The sequence below is a fragment of the Hesperophylax consimilis genome, chromosome 10 (assembly GCF_061612785.1).
Source record: "Hesperophylax consimilis isolate HC1 chromosome 10, BYU_Hcon_1.0, whole genome shotgun sequence".
NCBI lineage: Eukaryota > Metazoa > Arthropoda > Insecta > Trichoptera > Limnephilidae > Hesperophylax > Hesperophylax consimilis.
The window spans coordinates 16262738-16282102 of record NC_142845.1 but is presented as its reverse complement, the minus strand read 5'-3'; positions in this window follow the sequence as shown (position 1 = coordinate 16282102).

Sequence of the window (19365 nt, the reverse complement as noted above, 5' to 3'; positions counted from 1 at the left end):
TACCATTTTTTTAACGATTCATCAAACTGACATAATTAATGTAATCAATAGGAATTCTGAGCTTATAATTTACGTACCTAAGAAATTTGTGCTGAACTCTTTTTATATTGTTAGAGTGAACTTTATATAAAGGGGACTATTTAATTGTATCATACTTTGGCTAAGAACTACCAACATCATCTTCATTTTCTTAACCCATATTTTTAATGACTGCTATCTTTATGTATGATTGCAAAAACCTTCCAGAACCAAATGCATTCTATAGAATATATTCTATAGTCTTGGATAAAGATATATATGAAATGAAAACAAAAAATAAATTTGATAAAAACTAACACATCTATGGATACATCAAACACTTCTACTAACTAACACATTTATGGATACATCACAAACTTTTTTTAACTAACACATTTATGTATAGATAAAAAACTTTCACAAACAAACACATTTATGTGTACATAAATAACTTTTACGAACTAACACATTTGTGTATACATCAAAAACTTAACCTAACCTAAGCTTAAACTAACCTTAATTAACATAACCGATTCAAGGAGTAACTAAAATTTCTAAATTTAAAAAAAAAAATAATATCAATATCAATATAGGTATCACTGTGACAATAAATTTAAGAGATGGAGACAATCACTTTAAAAAAATATTTCGTTATTATTAGAGCTCATTTTTGAACTACCGCACTGTTTGAGATGGAGCCTTGTAGTCCTGAGAGAATCTGTTTACATTTTTAAAATAATATTTTAGGCCGATAAATGGCACAATATGATTATATTTTTTATGGTCACGCCTTTTTTATTGTTTCCTCTACCTTGTCTATAGGGCTATGTCAACGTCATAATTAAAAACTGTCTAAATATCGGCAGATCTATGGTTAAATAGTGGACAAAAATTCTCCCCTCAAAAAGCTCGAAGTTATCAATCTAGTGAGTGGTTTATTTATGGTCGACACATAGACCAGCAATTCTCTAATCGTTTGATTGGACGTGGGAGTCATTCTCCATGGCCGGCGCGCGCGGTTTCCGGACTCAAACGTCGGACGCCGTTAAATTATTTTTTTTAATTTGTGGTGCGGTGAAGGACAAAGTTTACGCCAAAGAAGTAAATACCGTCGAAGAACTTCAGTTACGTATTCATGAAGTTGCAGATGAGATACGCCACAACGTACAAATTGCAAATAGTATTATGTACTTTACATTTACGCGCCTGCCTACAAGCCTAAGGTGGACATTTTGAAAATTTGTTAAATTAATCAAAAGCAATGACATTACATAGTGCAGTTCTCTTTTTGAATTTAGTTTACAACAACGATGTTGAAGCTTATTGTAAATGTCAAAATTTAGATTTATTTTATTGTTTACAAGCGGTTTCCATGGAGACGGGGTAATCACAAATATGCGACGTTGCCACGATGAGCTCACAACGAATTTATCGGGTAAGTTTGTATCTCACGCTAAGGATTTTTAGTAAATATGTATTTTGTATTGAAAAAATAATTGGAAATTAAAAAAAAGTATTAACCTTTTTTACTCGTCCCATTATGTAGAATCACCTCCCGAAATTAGTCCACTTTACCCCCGGACACCATGTATAACAATGTTTAATTCGTTGGAAAATAATTTATAAACTCCTATTTAATCTTCACCCTTGTTATTAAATATATTTATATAGATATATGTTTTTTTTTAATTATTATTAGTATGAAATAATGGTTGGATAGTATTTGCGACATTTTTTTATTATTCAATTCATCTATGGGTGGATAAAGATAAAATGTAATAAATTTTTTTTTTTTTTTTTTATATATATTATCTTTGAATTTGGTACTATAACTGTTATTTCTTTCTATGTTAAAATTTATTCAATTGATTGAAGACAAGTTACGTGATTTTCTAGCCATCCACGTTATTATGGGTACTGTAGAAATGCCTCCATACCTCGACTACTGGACTTACTGATTTTGTTATGTTCAAAGAGCTGATATAATACCGTTAAAGCTTTATAAACAAATTCGGAAATTCTTACTCTTTACCAATAATAATTACAAAGAACAGAAAAACTACAAAGTAAAACCAATCGTAGGAAAAATTAGAATGATCCGCCTGAAGCACGAGAGTGAAAATGAATTTAGCATTGACCAAAATTTGGTGATTTAATGATGATTCCGTATAAAAAAAGAAAAGCAGGGAATGGAAAAGGACATATTATGAGGGATAAACTGAACAAGTAGGGGTTTATAAATTACGAAGGACCTGCGATTTCTTGTATGATCTATGATTTTATTCGGAAAAAAACCGAGGAATCTTTGTTTATTATTCTTTGTAATTATTAGGAATATTAAATACGGAGAGCTACATATTGTTTACAATTTTTGATTTAGGTATATCTTATTTGACCTCCTACCTTTTTACCTTTTGTAACTATAAGTGACCAGCTCAGGTACGGGGGCTCCATCAAAGCCAGAGTAAAGTTGGCCTCTCAGAAGCTGGGCGTACTGTACAGGGCCCGCAGATACTTTAATAGTACACAACTGCTCACCCTGTACAAATCGCAAGTGCGCCCTACTGTCGAATTTGGCAGCCATCTCTGGTCTGGAGCCCCAAAATACCTGAAAAAAATCCTTGACTCTGTGCAGAAACGGGCGGTCCGTTTGATAGATTCCCCAATCTTAACAAACGGACTGCAATCTTTAGAGCACAGGCGTCAGGTAGGTATGCTGTACTTGTTCTATCGGTATTACAATGGAAGATGCTCTGAGGAACTAGCGTCATTGATCCCTTCGGCACCGGTGCGTAGTCGGGATACACGCCAAATGCGCGCCCAACATTTGTACGCAGTTGACACTTGTCATATGAGAACGGGTCGCTTCTACGATTCGTTCTTAATTTCAACAGCTCGGCTGTGGAACGAACTGCCGGCCTCTGTGTTTCCTCCCTCCTACAACATGGGACTCTTCAAGACCCATGTTCACTCCTTCCTCTCCACAAAAAGACCCTCCACACAGCATCCCCAAAGATGACATAGGCCCTGAGGGAAATTATTTTCTTCAGGGCCTCCTGTGTGGATTAAATATATAAAAAAATAAAAATAAAACATTTGGCATTGTTCAACGTAGTAAACATTTGAACTTAGATTATGTGTTACATAACTTTGGCAATGTGGTAAACATCATTTTTCTGAAAATCTGAAAGCGCCAGATTATTTTTTTCTCTATTTTTCCTCTACTTATTTTTGACCCAGAAACCTAATTAAACAGTCAAATCATTAAAATTTGATTCTGGTGATTATTTTCAAATTAAAGGTTGAACATATGGGAACGTACTCTAATAAGCATGAAATGAAAAACTGATATTTTTAACGAATGGATGGTTTGATGTTATATGTACAAAAAGATCTGTTATCTTATCTTTACGAATAATGTTAAATTCAAATTCATTGTCGGCAATGAAAATACTGCAATACAAAAAAAATATTTTTAATTTTTTTTATAATTTCTAGGGTAAATTTATTTTTTCGTTGAGTATATTAATAAAATTTTAAGTTGTCGTTTAATACCAGTCCATTTACAAATTATCTTTTCCAGAAATAAACACACTGTAATAATGAAATACGACTGTTAAAAATATATTTTTTTAAATTATTAAAAATATATCTGCTACTAAAGGGCTATTACAAAAACCCATTGCTAATCCATCCTTTTATTTATAAAAATATATTTGCTACTAAAGGGCTAGTACTAGAACCCATATTTTTATTTATAAAAATATATCTGCTACTAAAGGGCTATTACTAAAACCCATTGCTAATCCATCCTTTTATTTATAAAAATATATTTGCTACTAAAGGGCTAGTACTAGAACCCATATTTTTATTTATAAAAATATATCTGCTACTAAAGGGCTATTACTAAAACCCATTGCTAATCCATCCTTTTATTTATAAAAATATATTTGCTACTAAAGGGCTAGTACTAGAACCCATATTTTTATTTATAAAAATATATCTGCTACTAAAGGGCTATTACTAAAACCCATTGCTAATCCATCCTTTTATTTGTAAAAAAATATATCTATTACTTAAGGGCTATTACTAGAACCCATTTTTAAACCATCCTTTTATTCATAAATAATATTATCATATTGAAAATAATTTTGTCTAAGAATAACATTAAAATGTCTTTATACATCAACAAGAGACAAGTTTGTGTTTATTTTAAGCAACATAAACTGACTTAATATTAATTTAATATACCTTGGGGGATGGAAAAGAAAAACTTCAATTATAAATGTTCACAAACGGTTGAATTGGTAATAAGTATTTAGTGAATGTAGACTAAAATATAACAAACAGATTTAAAAATGGATGTAGGACAAATGTAATAAACCTATTTAATGCATTATACAAGAATATATGTGTTTATATGTATACGGAATGTATACAGTGGGAAACAGATTATAGCGTTGTAGCGGGATGGGGGAGGAAAGGGATGAGGGAATGGTGCCGCGCAACTGAAATTTAAAAAAAAAATGACTAGCCAATTTATAAGATATATTCGAAGTAATTATTTTATTATAAATTTACATTTTTTTTATTTTTTTTTTATTTATCAACTTTCAAAAATACATTTTTTACAATTGAGTCCCGTTAAACTGATTGATATCAGTTTGTCAACGGGTTCTTTTAACAATTACTTCTTAAATACATATACAATTTTAACAAGTACATAAAATATACACATAATTACATTAATACAAAAAAATTCTTTCACATAACCATTTTTTTAACATACATTTCCTTCTGTGAGTCAATTCACAGCTTTTTATTGAGTTTGGTAACATGTTGTAAATTATTGGAACGAGGTATTCTAGAGTTCTTTGACCATATTTATTCAGGTATCTGGGAACTACAAGTCCATCGTTTGCAATTAGTCTTGTATTATGAACATGTGTCACTATTTTATTATGTTCAGATTGAGATGTATGCTGACTCGCAATTTTAAGCCACAATAAAGCACGAACAGATAATACATTTACAGAGTTGTATAGTAATGACTTTGGTACGTCATTTCTTTGTTCGTATTTAGTTCTGTTTAATAATAATTTTACCAAAGAATATTGTACATTTTGGACTGAAAGAAGATTTGTTTTTGTTGAATGTCCCCATGAAGTTATTCCGTATCTTATTAGGGATTCCGCCAATGATAGGTATACTATTTTAAGGGTATTTGGTGGAACAAAAAACTTTAATCTATAAAGTTTGCTCACTATAGCTCTAAGCCGTGTGCACACTTTTTGTATATGTATATCCCATTTAAAATAACAATCAATTGTTAAGCCTAGATATACGTATTTTGAAACAAGTTCAATATTTTTGCATGAGCATGGTTGTATTACAAAGTTATGAATGCAATTAAAGTCATGAGAAATAATTTTAGGAGTTATGGTGATGTTATTATGAGGAGATCTGATGTGCATAAGCTTCGTTTTTTTAGCATTGATTATTAAACCTACATCATGTGACCATTTTTGAAGAGTGACAAAGTCAATTTGAAGTAAATTACTCGCTATTAATAAATCCTCATGTGAAATAACTAATGCAGTGTCTTCAGCATAAACGTAATGTTTTACATGAGAAAAAATAAATTTCATTGCAGTAACATATATTATATACAAGGTAGGGCCTAGTATGGACCCTTGTGGTACGCCTGCGAAAACAATATTTTTTTTGCTAAAATGATCAAAAATTTTTACACAAATCTTTCTATTTTGAAAGTAGTTAACAAATAATTTATGTAGGTTTCCTGTAATTCCAATGTTTTCTAGAGTTTTAAGTAATTTACTATGATCAATCGTATCAAAAGCCTTTGAATTATCAATAAATAATACGAGTACATGTTTTCTTTTGTTAAGATCATTATTAATTTTATTTGAAAATTCTTGAAGTAGTAGATCTGTGCTTTTATTTTTTTGGAAACCATATTGATGGGTATCAATAATAGAAAATTATTCAAGGTACTTTATTAGTTTTACAGATATATATTTTTCTAGGATCTTTTCAATTGCAGGTAAAATACTGATCGGTCTATAGTTTTCAATTTCACTGTGTTTACCACCTTTGTAGATAGGTCGGATTATGCTACATTTAAGATCTTCAGGTATAATTGCCTCCGATAAAATCATATTAATTAATAGAGTTAAAATAGGTCCTAAGATATTAAAGTGTTTTTTAATGTCAGACATTCTAATTTTATCTATCCCCGGCGATTGACTATTTTTTAAACTTCTGACTACTTTTTCAATATCACAAAGTTTTGCTTGTGTTAAGAGCATGCTGTGTGGAAGTCTATGTGTTTGAATATGAAAAGCTTTTTTGTCACATCTATGTAATAGTTGCTTAAAATTGTCAGAAAAAAAGTTTGCAAAATTGTTAGATGTTTGTTCAGTCGTTTGTTCTTTTTTTAAAAAATAGTTTGATATTACTTGGTCGCAATTACTTTTGCTCTTCCTCCCTAACAATCTGTTTATTTCGTCCCACGTTTTTTTAGAGTCGGAAAAGTAATTTTTAAATTTTGAGTTGAAGAATTTTAATTTGCATGTACTGATTAATTTTGTAACTTTGTTTCGATTACATTTGTACTCTCTTTCATAAAATTTATTTGTAGGATTATTTTTCCATCTTTTGTAAAGTGTATCTTTTAATTTGATTTTTGATAATAAATCTTCATTTATCCATTCATTTATGGCATTAGGTCTGATTTGAGGTTTATAAGACTTTACTACAGTACTTTTTTCATAGATTTCATTAAATTTATTTTTAATTTTATTATACAGAGTAACGCAATCCACTTCTTTCAAAAGAATATTCCAACTATATTTTTTTATTTCTTTATCAACACGTTTTTGAGACAGAATTGTGATTTTTTCATTTTGTTCAATATTTTTGACGTCATGGTATTGTAAATTTAGTCCCGTCATAAAATGATCAGCAATTCTCGAATCAATTACACACGCGGACAAGTTACATTTATTAGATCTAACATATTATATGTGGTCAATACAGGATTTGGTTATTTGACCAGCAACGATTGCTTCTCTAGTCGTATCATTAATACATTTTGTTAAGTAATTACTGGTAAGTATATTTTCATAAGCTATTATATTTGAATCACTTTGATTTAGTATGTTAAGATTAATATCCCCAAAAAATATTATATTATCATTAAAGTTTACATTATTGCAAAAAAAACAATAAATTTCATTTAAGAATCCCTTTTTATTGAGGTTAGGTGGTCTATAAATTGCTAAAATATAAAAATTACATTTATTAGGTAATGTCAATATTCCAAACACATTTTCAAAGTGAATGGTTTCAACTATTTTTTGTTTAAAATTTAAATGTTCCCTTATATACAGCAATATTCCACCTCCTTGTTTATGTTTTCTGCAATAATAATACGATTTATATCCTGGAATATCATATAATTTAATAAGTTCCTCGTTAATTGCAGTTTCGCAAAGCATAATTACATCTATGTCTTTCAAACAGTTTTTCAAATAGGCATGAAGAATATCCCAATACTTGTTTAGTGATCTTATATTTATTTGGACACAGGTTAGGTTAGTATTGCTTTTATTAATATTTTGTGCGTGAATCCAACATTCTAAATTGCTTACTCGGGTAAATTCTACATCAGAATCATTTTCAATATAGTTGAAAGCCATTTAAAAATATAATATAATATTATACTCGTAACATTCAGTATAATGGTTGGAAGTTGAAATATAGCATCTATTAATAATGTACAAAATAATAATGATGTACAAAATATACTTGAATATTTTAAAAAATGCTTGTAAAAAATCAATTGAAAAATAGATTTTAATTTTGTGCATCTTATAAAGAAAAATATCGAACTGTTTGTAATAATAGTATTATCCTCGTATATTTTAATATTATGGTTGTTGGGTTTAGTATTATTTGATACTATTTCCCGAGAAGCTATGTACAACCTAGTATTGAGTAATACAAAACAAACTTGAATAATATCGGCGTGTAAGTAGAATATATAAAAAGAGATATGTTTCAATAATAATACGAGAGAATACTGCTGTAGAGTTATGTGCAAAATACTACTATAGAGTACAAAATAAACTTCAAGAATATGGATTTGTAAAACGTAGTTAGAAATGTCAATTTTATGACATCCTGATGAAGAAAACATTAAAACATTACGATTTTCAATAATCGATTTTTTGGTGTGCAATTTCAAGCATTTTTTTATAAAACTTACAATTAATCTTGTCATTTGCTCGGTGATTTGATGGAAATGTCAGTTTATTTTTTAGGTTATGTTGTTCACAGTTCAGACATTTGGGTGCTTGGCTTATATTAATACAAGTCGTATGTGTGTGAGGGCCTCCACAATAGCTGCAGCTAGCTGCGTCCTTTTCTTTCCCAAGGCATCTACTTGATGTGTGTCCAAAGCGTAAGCAATGGAAACATTGTACCAGCGGGTTTGCATCTTCGGCGTAAATTCTTTGATATCCGATATTTATTTTTTCTTTTTGTATTATAGTTCTTCGGATGTCCTTGTCTACCTCTACAATGAAGTTCATCGTGTCGTTGTATTTATTTTTAACAACCTTTTTCACATTTATTAGTGATTTGATATCTGTAGTGTGTGTAAAAACTTTAAGATATTCGTTTTGTTCAAATAGGTCATCAGTAAAATCTTCAGTGTTGTAGTCATTGAAGATGCATTTGAATATAAGTGTAGGTTTTTTTTTCATAAGTTCTTTTGCTTCTACATCCTGTAATTCTTTGGAAATTTCTTTTTGCAGCATCAGTGCGTCCTCTTTTTTAAAGCATTTTATGATTAATCTGTTTTGAGAAATTTTTTTAATGCTGTCAATATTAATCCTTAATTTTCCGTTTTTAATTTTTTCTTGGATTCGTTTTTGGAGTTTTTCATTTGTTTCTTTATTATTTTGATTAGGGGTAATCATTAGGGAAAATTCGTTTTTTCGATTTAAGTATCGTTTTTTATCTACTGATTGGTCATACGACTCAAGTTTGACATTGTTTTCAGTCATTTCAATGGCGACGTGACCCATCAGTGCCAATATTGTATTCACTTTTAATGTAATTAAGTTTTGTTGATCCTTGGTAAATTTTTTTGTTGGATCTTGTACTGCCTCCAACAGGTCTTGAATTGCCGTCTTGCATGATTCCATAAATTGGTGGTTATTTGTGTGCGTCATGTTTACCCCAATTTACACTGTGTTGTTTATTTCGTTGAGTTGTGTGTTATTGTCACAATCACTGGTTGAGCTCTAATGGACTCCAATAGAACACAGTTAAATTTACAAAATGCACCGTGATAAAGCACTTGAATGACAGTATGTTTAGCCACCTTTTTAAGGAAAACTTTTTTAATCAGTAAGTTCACTCACTTGAATATAAATCTTCAGATTATTCACTGTTTTTAAGCGGTTTTAGTGAGATCACAAATATCGCGTCTACTCGCTGTTACGTACTTGGTTGAACTTCTTCATGCAATTATTAACTATTTTATGATAATTTAAATTATTTTATATAATTTTTCTAGAATACCAGCTAATTAATCACCGCTTATAGTAATATTTTTGTCTATAGCTGCTTATTTTTCTATACTTGTTTGTACATTTTAATTTTTTTACTTTTCATTATATGCTCTTATCCTAACTAAGAAACCATCGGTTTTGAAACATGTTGGTCCTTTTTGATTAATTAACAGCGTAAACAAGGCATTAAGGCACTTTTTTATGCAATTTTCTTAGAGGTAGCACACTACCTTACCCTATATCTATGTATAAACTCAATCGAAAACAAAACAAATGGCTTGTTTTGGCTTGCCATTTCGGGATTTCTAAAGCGCGTCTATATATAAAATTGTAACATCCAACTTTTTTTTTAGAATAAAACTACAACGAACACTTTGTGAACATACGTCGTAGAATAAAATAATCGAGCATCATTCGACCTCGTAGCACGGAGTTAGAAATTTAAACATGTTTCAACTGATCCGAATAAAGTGTGTATTCCGTCAAATGCCATATATTATTAATATTTGGTTCCATTTATATTCCCAATCGTTACGTTATTTTAATTTCATTTTAATTTTTGCGCCTACAGTGACCTCCACGGTCATTTTGATGAAAAAACAGGTACATTAAGGAAGAGTTGTTTCACAGAATTAGAACAATTCATCAAATTTGAAAGTTGATTTTCAAGTTCTGTGAAGGTTCTATTCAAGTTCTATTAATATATCATTATAGGCCAGGGACTTCACAAGACTGAAATAATAACAGAACTTTAATAGAACCTTCACGAAACTTTTTAATCAACTTTTAAGTAAACATATTTAAATGGAGGAATATTTACCCTTTTTCTGATGGAACTCAGTGACCATTAAACTTTATTATCTTTTTACGACTTTAAAAGCTTTTTTACTGCCAAAAACTCGCTTCCTCGCAATCCTAAAAGTGTATCAGATTTATTAGAAAACCGAAAATATCATGAGAATCGTGTGTAATAACATAAATCATTCATTTCTTCATCCCTTAGTCCAAAGAAAGACTGGAATTGATTAAAACAGATCTATCAATCCAATCTCCGTTCTTTTCAACTTGAATCTTCTCTTTCTGACAATTATCCTAAATTGGGAATTCAATGAGGCTTTCGACTTTGAATACGAAAATAATTCAACTATTAATTAAGGCGAACGATCAAGATTCAAGCAAACCAACGCACATTTTTGTTTTTAAATAATTGATGGTCGTGATTTTTAACGGATCGTCTTCTTTTTAAAAGTAATTGGCTGTCATTAAAATCTTGTATTCGGGTGGAAAATTAACACTTGTTAAAATATAGTCGGAATAATAGTTGACAATCCAAAATATATAAAAATGTGATTTTTGGCAACGCTATCGCCAATTACCTTAATCTCTCAGGCCTCTGGCATATGGACCGTTATATCTTATTAGATATGATGTCTGAAAGACGGAGAATTTTGTATGTATTTCCACTTGGCAATAAAATCCAATATAAATGGTATATTTTTGAACGTATCCGAAATAAAAATAAAATAAAAACATATTTTATCGATAGCCCATTCCTCTTGGGGTGCTATGATTTTTATGTACCAGACCTCTACAGCCGAAGTCGATACCATGACCTAATCAGAGTACCAAAAGGCAAAACCGACGTCCTGGCAAAGCATAGCATGACGAGGTGAGTGGTGTTGTTGAACGAACTAGCAAAGAATTTGGATTTAAGTGACTGTTCTCTAAATGACCTAAAAAAATTATTTAAAAGTCACCTAGCTAAATGTTGATATGACGTAAAATTGTACTGTGTGATATGATGTAAAATTGTACTGTAACTGGAATGAATGTTCTGTTCTACAATAAATAAATAAAATAATAAAAGTAAAAACTAACAACTGTTTTTAAAAGGTGATAAAAAATGTTAAACAAGTAATTTTTCAAATATTAAAATTTTGAAATCAAACATTAAAAAGTTTAAACAATGGGTCACATTACGTTTTTTGTCTAAACACTTGTCTAAGATTACTGATTACAAAAAAAAATATTAATACAATACCAATGTATTTATAGGAACTTTTTTTACCGTTTCATGTAAAATAATTCACAAAATTTTATTATTTTTTATTTCTGTGGTTAACTTCTAGAATTGAATATAAAGCGTAGTGTTTTCTTTTTTTAATACCGTTTTTATCATATTACTAACCATTGAGGTGTTTTTGCACAAAAACGGCGCTATACAAGTCATCCAAGTTATTATTATTATTATGAGAGTAAGGGAGATACAAATATTTATTTGAGACCATATGAGCTGTTCCAAAAAATTAACAAATTTGTCTGAAGAACTAAGGGTTATTTCGAAAAATTTTAACAATTATTCAAATTTCAAAGATAATTTTCAAGTTCTGTGAAAGTTCTGTTATTATTTCGGTTCTGTTGAGTAACTAGCCTACAATGATATAATAACAAAATTAGACCAGGACATTCACTGAACTCGTAAATAAACGTTGAAATGTGATGAATTGTTCAAATTCTATGAAACAACCCATCCTAAGTAACGAATTAAAGATCGTGCCTTTAGTACATGTAGATTTTTTATAGCCGGAATGGGATGGTATTGATCTGGACAACGTTTACTTTAAACAAGACTCACTACGTGCCACACAAGCAACGAAACCATTAATCTTTTACGATTGAATATCAAAATAACACCTCTTATTGGAAAACCCTGTATTTACAACGAATGGATTATCTCAAAGTCACCCCAAAGTCTCCTATAATAGGTCTTACATAGTAATTATATAATAAAAATCCCTACATAAGTATGTACTCGAACTAGATGCTGATTAACAAATTTATCATTTATTTATCATTTATTATTTATTATTTTGTATCTTTTTCATAATGTCATTTAATGTAATGAAATATTTTATGTATCAAAAAATATGTAAACATTAATTCATGTATCAAATACGTCTGTCTCGACACAGGTTTATCCTAGTGAGACAGACATCGAAAAAAAAAAACCTATAAAAAAACTTTATATTGATAATAAAAAAATAAAAAAATAAAAAAATAAAAATAAAATTGATTTATAATAATTTAATGTCGACGGAGAAAAAATATGCTGTTTTCAGATTTACGCTTTTTTATTTCAAGATAGTACAACACTGCTCCCGGGCGTCTGCAACCAGCACGCTATGGCAGCCTCAATTGTGAAATATTACGAGGTTAAAGGTAGTGGGGAGGGAAAGGAGATGAGAAGTGAAAGTTTGGGAAGTACCTTGCTATTCGGATCTTGTCATCAAATTCGGCTAAGGTGAGGCCATTCAAACAACGCTTGGATTCTGAAAGGTGGTCTTTCCCCGGAGCGATACTGAAAATATTTACCAGTCTGGAACGTGCCGCAAGTATACGATATATTATTTTAAATGAATGAATTGTGATATAACGCACGTTAATCATATAAAAAATCACTAGAAACGACCTCCGGATCGTAACAACTCCACTACGGAGGCTGCTAGTAAAACTTATTCATCGGCGCTTCTAGCCTCGAAAAGTTCTGGTCACTCTAAGAAACATCTCCCTTTCTAACAGTCTAATGTTACTACCTTCGGCTGTCGATGAATGCGTACGTGATGTGAAATACTTCCACGTAATGCGTAAAATTACTCAACGAACTTTTAATTTTAAAAAATTGTATCTGAATCATGAACTTCTATCTAAAATAACAGTATTTTTATAATTAGTTAGTTTTAATGATTGAGTTAATATTTTGGGTCTCCACAAAACGCACTAAATCTGTGGGGGGTCTGTGACACCACCGGTCACAAAAAGCCTACGTTTTTTTTCAACAGGCACTGTATTTTGTATGACATCGAGGAGAGTCGAAACTTTTTTTTATTCTTAAGTTTGAAAGCTTTTAAAATTGAAGAATGCTAGGTGAGTCAGCTTCTCTTTTCTACTGTTATTATATTGTACTAAAGTGCAAAAATACGTCAGTGACTTCACCTGATAAACAAGTTTGTATTCCAAAAGCTGCATTACTACGAAGAAAATAGTTTGATGCCATCAAAATAACCAATGAGAAAAATGCTCGTTTATCACTTATTAAACTGCATTTTATTGCAGGATAATTTTGATTCAAGTACAACAGTTTAATTTAGGTGATCTAAAATTTTTTTGCTGCAGATTTAACCTATATTGTTCTTGTAAGTTTGATTACACATTGGTATTTCAACTACATATTTTCTTATAAAATTTTATGATAGTTTCTAGAATTTTCCTTTTGTTGTTCTTATTGTCATGGTAGAATTATTATTAACAATCAACCATGATAATACCGTACTATGCATTTTAGGTGAGCAGATTACAAATTGAATATTATTGTGTTATAATACCGCCCAATTAATTATGACACAAATAATACTCCTACATATAACTATCATTAATTTCCAAAAATATAAATTATTATTGGCACATAAATGACGTTTCCGTTAACACCGTGAAACAACAACAGTGAAATCTTTTAAAAACACACAAATTCAAAATACAAAACCAGTTTGAAATGTGATTCGTGACTCGTGACGTCAGAATCAACAGATTCAGTCATGCCAACCAAACAGGACGCTTTAATGTAAGGGTGTTTTATTCATTCTTAATGACGATTTATAAATTCAACCCATGCAATAAAGTTAATATTCGGAAATTTGGCTCAAAAATATTCGATATTCGAAACGAACGTCGATCGGTAAATGCACCCCAGATGTTTTCAACGAAATTCTCGGAAACTCTGAAGGCAAGTGTTTTGCTAAGCCCAGGGTAATTTATTATCCCGACCGTCGCTTATTATTGCGGGCAGAATACACCATTTCAACAATCACCAGGAACAGAATCACGTGAAGATGAATGATGGACTTGCCGAACGTCACGACAGTGCTGCCAGGGTCTCCTATCTATGTGAGGTGTCAGCGCTTTATTAGAGCAGACACATACCTGGACGGATGATGAACCTCGTGCTGGCACTGTTGGTGGATGCGGTGAACCCTCTCGCTGCAGCAGCTGCTCCAGTTTCTTCACCACCAAAGATTCATGTCAGAGTCTCCATCTTCTATTTTTGTCGAACGTCACAACGGTGCTGCCAAGGTCTAGTATCTTTTAGAGGATATTGTGTCAGCGCTTTGTTAGCAGCAGACACATACCTGGACGGATGACGAACCTCGTGCTGGCACTGTTGGTGGACGCGGTGGACTCTTTCGCTTCAGCAGCTGGACCAGTTTCCTCACCACCTAGGATTCTCGCTGCAGAGTCTCTATCTTCTATCTTCGTGTCACCTGTTCCTGTACTTCATTTTACTTCACTTTATTTTTGTAATATTTATATTTTTTGTTATATCTGCATCAAGCGCCTCTGAGATGATATTTCACAAAAGCGACGCTTTACAAATTGTCCAATAAATAATAATAATAATAAATAAAACTTATTCTTAAAACATTCAGAATCTGCGTTTGTTGATCCATATATTTTTAACGCCATAATATTTTTCGCTGTAACTCCTAATAATACTGCGTGATTTTTCACTAGTCTACGCTAGTGTAAAATAACATGTTATTTAATAGAATATTATTTCATCTGAACGCACTTTAGAAGACCGTAATTATTATTAATATTTTATTTCAAACCATAGCCTCGTTTATTTGTCAAGCCCTGGAAAACTTAAGGCTGTATAAATATATATTCCATGGTCCAGGGTCCTGACCTTTCTTGACCTCAGCATGTAGTAACCCAAAATAGGCTAGGTCCTTTCTTCACTATACTTAGCCCCCAAAGGTCACTACGGATAATAATTTGTACGAAGAGGGAGCCAGTAAACCTCAGGAAACAATTATGTGCTTTGTAAAGGCTTTCCATTTAATTTAGGACTTGAGAAGTCTACTGAACACAAAACTAATGATAATAATATATTAACGGCTAATGAATAAGAAATATTTGAAGAAGGCCTGGCTAAGTGTATAGTCGTGACACATTACTAGGAAAATGAATACCTGAGGAAAACATTATTGATGTGTGAAACGTGCTGAGTTAGCGGCTGCCGCCTCAGCGTTTCGTGGAATAAGTGCAAAATTACAATGCGTCTCTTTGGCGAAGAGTTAGTTTATAAAACCTTACAACAGAAATCAAAGCATAGTACCAAATTTTATTTTTCCTTATATGCATATATATTTTGCATTTTGTAAATGTAATATATTTTTAATGATTATGAAATAATATCTACTATAACACTGATAATTAATTACTTACTTTTTCAATGAGGATATTCATGTTTCTGCATATATATCCGTAGTTGATAATTTTTATTTTTTATTTTCCTTTTTTATATTTGTTTTCATTGTAGCGTTTTTACACCAACGAGCACTTCCTTCCTTACCGGCTTACAATAGGAACAATAATATTGCATGAAATCGTATTTTAAAAACTGTTATTTCTTGTATAATAATATGTAATAGAAATACTACCTAACAAAAAAATAAGTCAAAAAATGAAAAATACATCGATAAATTTTACTGTGCCCTCTACCTACTAATCTACCAACTGCTATTATTAAGTAATTGTTTAAGAATTTCACTGGAATATTTTTCATATTTCGAATATTTCTTAATACAAAATACTTCAAAAAACATTCCGTAATAATTATACACTCACAAAACTATGAGCTGAGCTATACGAGATGAGTTATACGAAGTATGGCTAAAAAGTTGGTTGCTCATCCACAATCCACTGGCGTGTTACAAATCAACTACAAACCACTTTGTATTCATTTATTTATAACTACTTTCTGGCATGTTTAGGTTAGTTAACGTGCATATAGGTTAACATAAAAAAGTTAACACGATGTCAAAGATAAAAATTCTAACATGGATAAAGATTGCCACTTTGCCACTGCGGAGGATTCACGTGAAGATTAGTTAATCACCTGTATGGAATGTTTTTTTTTGCCTACAGTAGACCAAATCCAATCTATAAAACCAATCAACTAGTTTTTGTTCATACAGGGTTTTATTTATTTCTGAATCCCTGCTAATTTTCTTCCTAATGGCAATATTGATTTGAGCAAAATGGTTTACTTTGGGTATATCTTGGGAATGTTCACATAAAGGGAACCCTAACAAGCCATTCCCAATCAGGTTATTTTTACACAATTAGGAAAAGCGTTTCTTTAGTATCATTTCCAACATAATACCTACACTTGCCTTTGATTAGGAAATTTACAAAGTTATTCAGCTTGGTTTTCTAAAATTTATTGGACGTTGATTCGTTTAAGAAAACTCACGAACCATCAAATACGGTTATTCTTAATAAAACATTGAATATACTTCAATGTTCATTATATGGCAAGGTTCATTAAACGATCAACAATGCATAGATTTCAACAGAAAAAAATCATGAGTTAGGTATATGTTTTCCAATTTTAGAATTTTCTCAGAACATTTTCTTTCATTTTCAAATTCTAAAACGTGCTGAATAAAAGAAAACCAGTTATTTTTACAGATGGTTTAGTGAAAGTAAAGTTACAAATAGGTTTGTGACGTTTGAAGAAGAGATGAGTTGCGTGGGGTAAAATTAGGAATGATTTTATTTTAAATGGTTTCCTCAGGTATTTATTTGAATTTGAGTTACAAAGTCTGTTTATCTAGGGGAGAAAAAGTAGGAAACTTGGCAAACGAAGTAGCTGCAGCCAATGACATTATATTTTTATTTGTCATGTGATTGGCTTTGAAACTTATGCAGTTCTATACAGTTTTTAGATAAAATTGTTTTGTTTTTTTTCAATGGTAAAATCTGCAAATAAGTTGCCGTATGGCAACTTTGCATGACTACTTTGTATTGTTAAAATTATTGTAAAAGACATCTTAATTTATTAAAATAAAAATATATATTGCTATTGTGATTCGTAGAACTCAATTTTATAATTTTAATTAAATTTAATAATGTTACAAAGTTCTGCAAGTATTTTAGTTTTCATTATTGTCACGGTTATTTCAGCGTCCAATCACAGTTTGTTGATGATATATAAATATGATGAAATATTTTTTAATTGATTTACTTTAAAAAGTTTAAATATATAAATGAACAAACATAAAAATATAGAAAAAATAAATATATTCTTTTTAATCATTGAAGTGTATTTTTGTTTTCACTTTGTCGAAAAAACCGTGTATTCTTATCCGTGGATGGTGTTTTATTACACGATTTATTTCAACGATTATTTGACAAAATGACAAAATCCGTCATCTATGGTCAGATAGCGATATTTACGATCACGGTCAGAATAAGATTCTGACAGTTGGTAGAAAAGCCGCTACTTTTAGTGCAGCCTCCAAGGTATCGGATAAGCTGTCAATATGAACTACATTTTGGAAATTGTCGTTCGTTATGCAAAATAACTGGCTTATTAATTGACAGATGTTAACTAACTAAGCTCTTAGAACAGATATAAATTGTATACATATAATTTTTTCGTCTTAATATTCTATATTCACACTTGAATTTTATATAAAAAAAAATTAAAAAAACTGATTTTATTTTATCTGGCATTTTCATAATATTGCATAAACAAAAACCTAGTTCTGTAAATTGCCATCTTAACACAGGCGTTTCACGCCTAGTGAGATGGGCAGGCGTCATTAATTAAAATAATTAAATTAATTAAAAGTACACGATCCATAAACTTAATTAATTAATCTAAGACGCGGTCAATTGATTCCGTTCCGACATCGAGAAACAAAAGTTGTCAGTTACAACACGACTAATGATCTCATGAACTAATTAATCCATTTTTGGTGCCAAAAATACATGCGGACTGCCAATTTATATTTAAGATAATATTTCAATTTGACATTATCAATGTTTGTTTAATTAGTATGTTTAATTTTTACGTAGCCGTCTTAGGTTTAGGAATATCAATATTATGCCTAGTGTTGCCAACGTATCGTATCGACATCTGTTTTATTGCATTATCAATATCGGTCGGGTATCAACAGCACGACCATGCTTGGGAAATCGGTATAAAATCTTCGGTAGTTATGCATATTGATCCGATATTGTCAAGTGATCGATTTTACTGTTCCAGATCCTCTCTCCTTTTTTACGGTCGATTATCTGCAGGGGGATTTTATGTGTGTTGTAGCTCTTCATGACAGAAAAAAGTTCTCTGTAAATGTAACGTTGCGGACTAAAGCGGTATTTGGTATTTGTAGTTTTTAAACTCCAACGTGAAAGGTACATGATTATATTTGTTAAATCTGCAAAGTTGAATAAATAAATAAATACCTAAAATATTGTATAAAAATGGTTTTCATTTGATTAATATTTTAAATGTTCTGCTTGAAGATGGGATCAAGGACTATTAACTAATATTTTTTTGTTTTGAAGTTCACAGACAATTTCCCGGAAAACTTTTATTAATTTAGTTAAGAAATAGAATAATAAATTTTATGAATTTAATCTAATTGCAAAACATTTAAGTTTTGATTTGATGTGAATATTATAAAATTTAATAAGTTTTTAAGATAGTTTAAATTTTTTATAATTTATATTACCTAAGTTTTCGCATTGAAACTCTGAAATGAATGCTTTGGTGATTTTTTTAAAGAATTTTTCAGGCAAGATTTAGAATTTTTCGAGTAAGAAGAGTTTGCCAATCATTTCAGATTTTTCGTGAACAACATAAAAATTAAATGCTAAAATAATTCGTTTGTTTATG